Source organism: Artemia sp. Qi Xiang Cuo, chromosome 19 (assembly GCF_049724085.1).
Source record: "Artemia sp. Qi Xiang Cuo chromosome 19, ASM4972408v1, whole genome shotgun sequence".
NCBI classification, from domain to species: domain Eukaryota; kingdom Metazoa; phylum Arthropoda; class Branchiopoda; order Anostraca; family Artemiidae; genus Artemia; species Artemia sp. Qi Xiang Cuo.
Window position 1 is genome coordinate 38,972,408 of NC_142812.1, and position 7,411 is coordinate 38,979,818.

Genomic DNA, 7,411 nt, shown 5'->3' on the forward strand with positions numbered 1-7,411 from the left:
GCGTCGGCCAAGCGGTGTGTTGCTACAGCCAGGTTCGAAGTCTGGGTCCCTTATTATGAAGATGGGACTTTTCACATCCAGATAGCAATTAATGACGATTAAACGCAGAAAAACATCGCGAAGTCTTGCCTAATTTCATTATTAACTATAATCACTCGACATGAAATGCATCTTCAGAACTTTTTGTCTGAGTAGAGCAATCAACTAAATGAAGTTTGGAATTTCGTTAATGGGTTTTGAAATTTTTGACAAATGTTGTCTTCCGGTACTTACAAGGACTCCGTTTAAGTTCATATAACAATTTTGCCTTACAATCCGGCAATTGCTTTGCTAAGAAAGAAGCAAACTTTCGATATCCAAACGTAGTCATAAGTACGTCAAACGTTACTGTAGTCAAGTCAGCTATAGTCAACTGCTATAGTTTAGGGTCTTGGTGCTCTAGATGTGAATTCTTTCTGATTTTTCATTCTTGCATTCGAGATCCTACATCATTCTGCCCACATTTTAGTCTTTAGCTTTACCCCAAACCAGAGCAGATTAAACTTCATATTTTCGGACAAAACGGTCCCAGAAGTAAGTTCAAGCTATTCCTAATTTCATAAGAAAAACAATTCTATCGAAAAATATAAAATCTTACGCTTTTGTCAGCGAAAAATCAGGCTTAATGAACAACCCTCCTTTAATCATCACCATCAGAAATAAGTAAAACTAGCATGTTATCTTTCTATTGAGTGCCACAAAGGGTGGTGGAGCAGAGGGGGGAGGCTTGGGAAAAGATTGTTTCAAAGGAAGGGTGCCTCTGCTGCCTTGCAGTACCCGAAAACTCTGGTTGGGGCTAACTCTTTGCTACAAATGTCCAAAGTTCATTTTATTATCACTTTAACAATTTCCGTAAGTACGACTTTGTAAAAGGCTTTGCAAATACTTGTTTCTTTGTTTGGTGTTTTTCTGTTTACTGTTATATTAAAAAGGGTATTCATTTTATAATTGTAAGTTTCGATACTGAAATATGTTTATTAAATAGCCAAGTGTATTTTATTTACAACTACCACTACTGACAACTCGCTACAGAGCTAAGCCGCCTGACACCAACACAGCTCCAGTGAATTTTCTGCATGGGTGATTTTTGACGGGGAAAATTTCCATGAGGAGGGAAATTTCGGGGGTGAGCTTTTCAGGGAAAATTTTATACTGGGTTATTTGCTGTACGAAATTCATTTTACTTGTTTTATTTTCTCTTTGCCAACTCAACTCTACATATGGAGATGTTAAGGGTAATTGTCCAGGGTAAATTTTCACCGGGATCAAATTGTCTAGAAGAGGTTGGGAAGAGGGGGATTTTTCGTGGAGGTGGAGCCGGATTTCCGGCATATGATCAGAATTAGATGTAAAAATTATGTATTTTCAGCTGAAAGTAAGGAGTACGAAACTTAAAACGAATAGAAATTAAATGTATTCTGTTCCGTATGAATTCTTTTCCGTCTGTTACGTATGCAGTGGGCTGCCCTTCCTCAACACCTCACTCTTTTCGCTAAGATTTGAATTTTGTCCCTGTTCTTGAATAATGACTCCCGAAACAAAAAGTTCGTTTAAATAAAACAATAAGAAGATCTTTAAAGTACTAAAAACTTTAGTCTGAAGAACGAGGTGCTGAGAAGGAGGAAACCCCCTTCATATACGTAAAAATTCCTGTTCTTTTTAATTTTGGTCCTTACTTTCAGTAGAAAAAACATACTTAAAAAAAATTAATTACTACTGGTGCGACTGCTTCTAAAGGTGAAGGTATTGAGTCAAAACTTTTGGGATTGTTGAACTAGATCTAAACACACTATGCATATACAGGATGTCAAGAGGACGCATCAGAAGTGTCTCAGGAACGATTTGCGATATTAACTTGAAGCTTCCAGTGTGTTTTGAGGGCATGCTTGAAAAAAAAGGCTACTAATGATAAAAAAAACTGCTACTAATGCTAGTGCTACTACTACAGCTATTGCTACTACTGAAGTTAAGGATATTAATGCGAAGCTTTCAAGGAGTGTCTTGGTGGATGTTGAACTAAATCAAACCGAAACTATAAGCCTATAGACTGTCAAACGGGTATAAGGGAAATATCCAAGGACCGGCTTACATTATTAAGCTGGAACTTTTAGGGTACGTTGTGGTGGATTTTGAACTAACTAAAAGGCAATATGTTTATACTACTAATACAGCTACTTCGATTTTTCTTAAATGATATACGGGGTTTATTATTACAAAAACTATAAAACAGAAAAAACAAAAAAGGAATGCAACAAACGCTTAACCTCTTTAAGCTTTCGCTTGCTTGGAGTAACCCCTTAAACACAGGAATAAAATTTTAAATAGAGAAGAAAAGAAAAGAATGAAAAAGAAAAAAAATATTCTGGAATTGCGTGGCTCCTGGTTACAACAATACTTTCTGACAACAACCTATTATACCTACCACCAAACCCCAAACCCCGTTTCAATGGAACAAAAATTTAAACATTTTTTTTTCTTTTTTTTTTTATTTTCGGGGGGGGGGGGGAACTTAAGAGTGAATGAAATTCAGTTTAACTATTCTTCAAAGATCATACAACCGAAGAGGAAATGTTTTAAGATCTCTACTGAAATCTCACACATTCGCCAACTTTTTCAAAGGTTCGGGAAAAATATTCCGAACATTTGGCCCAATGTGACGCATTGGAAACAAAGATCTAGTTCTAACAACTTGAGGTGTCCTTACATTATTAGAATATTGTGTAGGATAATTGTGTACTTCATCACCAGAAAGAAATAACTTTAGGAAACACTTGGGAATTAATTTGGAACAATACTTAGGCCTATACATGAATAAAGCATGATAATTTCCCTAGACCTGACAGACGGATAATATTTAACTGTACACATTGAGATCTAACTGATGTGCCTTTACTATCTCCAGTCAACACATGGACTGCCATGTTTTGCATTGCACGTAATTGCTTCAAGTGAATTGAAAGCGTGCTAGACCATACACTTGCATAATATACCAAATACAGGTAGACTGAAGAGAAATATATTAATCTTACCACAAAATTCGGGAACATATCCTTTAACTTTCTAAATATTCCAAAATTTCTTGCAATCTTATTAAAAATAAAATATATATGAATTTTGAAACCAAGGCATTCATTAATAATATCACCAAGATATCTAGTATTATTGGTGAGCTCTGCTACATTATTGGAACGTCTGGCCCTTTTATCAGAAAAAATGCCCTCTTTGTAAATTTAACTTCATTTCTTTTCAATTACAACACTTGATTTTGGGCCGATCTGTAACTACGAGACGCCCTGAAAGAATTTGCTCATTAATACAAGCCAAAAAATATAGACAGGGATGACTCATACATTTTCAAAGGCACCTGAGTAACTTCAATTTGACTCTGCCACTCATAGTCAGAGGATCAGAGCTAGGCACTTACCTCTGCGCAATAATTTACGCATGCGGTGTTTTTGCATTGTTGAATTAATCTTGTCTCTGATTTGAAAGTATGAGTTTTGTTGTGAATATTAAGCCTTTTTCCTACTTTTGCTTTTGACTTCTTGATTAGCCTAGGTACAAACTAGGGTCAGTAGCCTAAAGAGAGGCTGAGATTAGATTGGTTTAGTATAGGGAGAGAGTCGTGTACTAAGCAGAATATCTTTCCGTGAGGGAAACAAAAGAGAATTGTCAGAGCTTAATGCCTGTGGGCCTTAATGTGACGTCTTGGGCCAATTAGCGAGGTACTCACATACCACGTGGAGCACACTTTGCAAACCAACACTGGTCATAAAATCAATGGAAGAATAAATTGTAGAAACATTGTGAAATCGATCGATCGCATTACAATATACTAGCGGGATCACCCAATTACCGTAGTGGCAATAGAGATCTCTCCAGATATTGGTGAAGGTTGAGTAGAGAACCCTTCTTGCGTACACTGGTGGCAGCTACTAAGTAATGTCGTCGTTGTGAGGGGGGGGGGCAAGGGGGCAGCTGCCTTCAATAATTTGGATTTTTTAATTTATTAAGAAGCTTTAAAACTGTTGCTCGTTTTAAGTGTCAAATTTTCTATTTACTTTGAGAAGATATTTTTTTTTAAAATTAATCAATGCTTGTTTTCAACATAAAGAAAACGAGAAAAATAGGGGTTCATTAAATTTTATTTTATGTTCCACAATAATATTTTTCCAAATATATGGTCTTTGAAGTAACATATGATGTTACACATATTATCATCGTGTAAACATGTGAGCCTAGTTAACAGCAAAATTGAAAAATGTTTTACGCTTCCTGTTTTGCCACATTTGCTTAGTAAATTTTTTCACCTGATATTTAAGGTGCTTTTACTTCCTAAAATCTATCAGTTCAAGAAGAAGAAGAGAAGAAGAAGAAAGATTTATTGACAAAACATATGAACAAAAATTAATTACTACTTCCCCTAGAAAAAGATTAGATTATCTTGTTTTAAAACTTTTAAAAGTGGAAATGAATACACCTTCTAAATTTGTACTTAGGACAGAAATTGAATTATAAGAAGGTATATATACATTGAATATATTTTACTAATGAAAACTAAATCATTAAAAAAGAAAATAAGACTAAGTGCTTTTTATAACGATATTCGCACTATAACTAGATAAGTAAAATCGGTTGTAGTTTGGTAATTGAATCTGGTAGAGGGGGATCCACTCCAGCAATCCTTTAATTGTTTTAAATTTTATTTCCAGTATTTAATTGAAACTCCAAATATCTCATTTGTCATTGAAATGCCTAATAAGCGCTAATGATAATAGCCAATATACGCTCCAAATTCTAATTTTGTAAGGTCCAAATTCTGTTATTTGTAAATGCCTAACAAGCGACGAGATCATCCTATTCCTTACATTTCAGCTTCACAAACTAATCAATAAATGTAGAGCTGCCCCTATGTATAATACCATGCAGATTTCTTGCTATTTTCGCTTTTTTAACCAGCTCCAAAAAGAAAATTGACTTAAATGTGCTAAGAATTATGACTGAAATTAGTCGCATTTCACACAACGCCAGCGCTACTTGTAGGATATTTATTTCTGCATCAGCATGCTGTACGAAATGTCTTCTGAGAATAGAATAAAGTGAATTTAAACAAAATATGTATATTTTTCTCATAGTTAAGAAATTTTGTGTGCGCGTATAAGCGGTACCAACCCATTCTCTTTTTCTATTGTTATCAGTTTTACCATGTTCTAGGAGTCAATTTTCGCTTTTAATTGGCATACCTGGCAATTTCTAACTAATTTAAGGTTTCTACGGCAATGATGCCGATAAGTCTTCAGATTTTCTGGATATTCTTTGTTGAACAATGCCCAACGGATAAGATAATAATTATAACTTCATTTGTCGAATAGTTTCAAGTTTCAAATGCGTTCGCTATTTAAAGGAGGGGAATATGTCACAATATAATGTTGCACAATCTGTGATAACACTTTGACTTATCCCGTATCTTTACTTAGACAGTACTATTACGCTGCCTATGGTTTTTGTTTCGGCTTTATATGGCCCGTTGATATCAATGCTTTTTATTAATATAAACCGGTGAACCCACAAACAAAGCAATTTAACAAAAAATCAAATATAACATTTCAATAAATCACGCATATTAAAAGTTTAGTACAACAAATTAAATATTACAGAGTCAAGATTAAGGACACAAGAGTCCAAGTTAAAGTTGATGATTATTTATTTCACGACTGGAAAATTTCAGAAAAATAGAAATGGAAAGATGAATTCTAAAAAGAGACAAAATTTGCAGATTCATTCGACAGTGGCGGAAAACAAAATTTTGGGAGAATTACAAAACTACAGAAAGACGAAAAGCTTAGGAGGGAGGAAGAGGTCCTTTGTATTTTCGACCACAGATGACTTCAAATTATGTCAAGGGGTAATTAATATTTAAATTAAGATGTTAATTTGTTTCCATCGCTGGAGGTTATGAAACTTGATGAAACTTATATATTTAAAATCAGCATAAAAATCCCATTATTTTGATGTATCTATTGATATTAAAATTCCGTATTTTAGAGTTTCGGTTACTATTGAGACGAGTCAGTTTTACTATACAGTTCGTTACCACGAACTGTTTGATTCTTGAGAGTGAGAGAACTTCCGATTTAATCATGCTAAGCACGATTATGTTCCACAAACTTTGTGGATTCTTCCTTCTTCGAAATCCCAAACTTGATGCATAGGGCTGGGCAGACAGTAAAGTGATTGGTTGACAGAGATATTGAATGGCAATGGAACTAAGCCAAGCGGATGGTATAGTCGTGGATAAGACAAAAGGTAGCTGCAGTGGAGATGTACAAAAGAAGAAAGAAGATAAATACAAATTTGGTGATTTTGAAGTTGATGGTATATATTTTATGTTTTTATGTTCTACTTAATGACTGGCCCTCCCTTATCTTAGGAGGGAGGTGTTGGGAGCTTTGGCCCTTTTATCAGAAAAATACCGTCTTTGTAAATTTAAATTTATTTACTTTCAATAGCAATATTTACTCCGGGCCGATCTGTTACTACAAGACGTCCTGAAAGAATTTGCTAATTAATTCAAGCCGAAAAGTAAATTGCCACCTCCGCAATTTCCAAGTGAATAGGTTTGACGGGTTACATGACGTCACTTGCTCTCTAAAGAGCTCACAAACAAATACAAAACTTGAGCTCATGTTTTGCTTTAGCTTCATTCAACGTCAGCGATGATCGGACTATCAATAGTCGTAATGTTTTTAGCATCAAAGTAACTTATCACAAAATCACTACGCCACATCTAACACAGACCCCTGAATGTGATTTTGAGCAACCTTCATATGACAAATGGTACTTGTTCTATCCCAATGAAGCTCATAAAGAACACCTTGCATGTCCATTAAATTTTAGGATCTCTCATAACCTATGAGATTTCTCAGAAGAAAAATCACGAGACACGAACAACTACGCCAATGGTTACATGAAAATACGAGAAATCGAGGATGATGTAAATCAACCTGCTGCCCCATGGGCAACAATCTCATACAAAAGACAAGCGATAAAGAGAATCAATATATAAAAGCCTGCCACGTAGCCGTTCCTGAGACCGACAGCGAAGCTACCGTTCTCCCGGTACTACATATATATATATATATATATATATATATATATATATATTTTATTTTATATATATATATATATATATATATATATATATATATATATATATATATATATATATATATATATATATATATATATATATATATATATATATATATATATATATATATATATATATATATATATATATATATATATATATATATATATATATATATATATATATATATATATATATATATATATATATATATATATATAT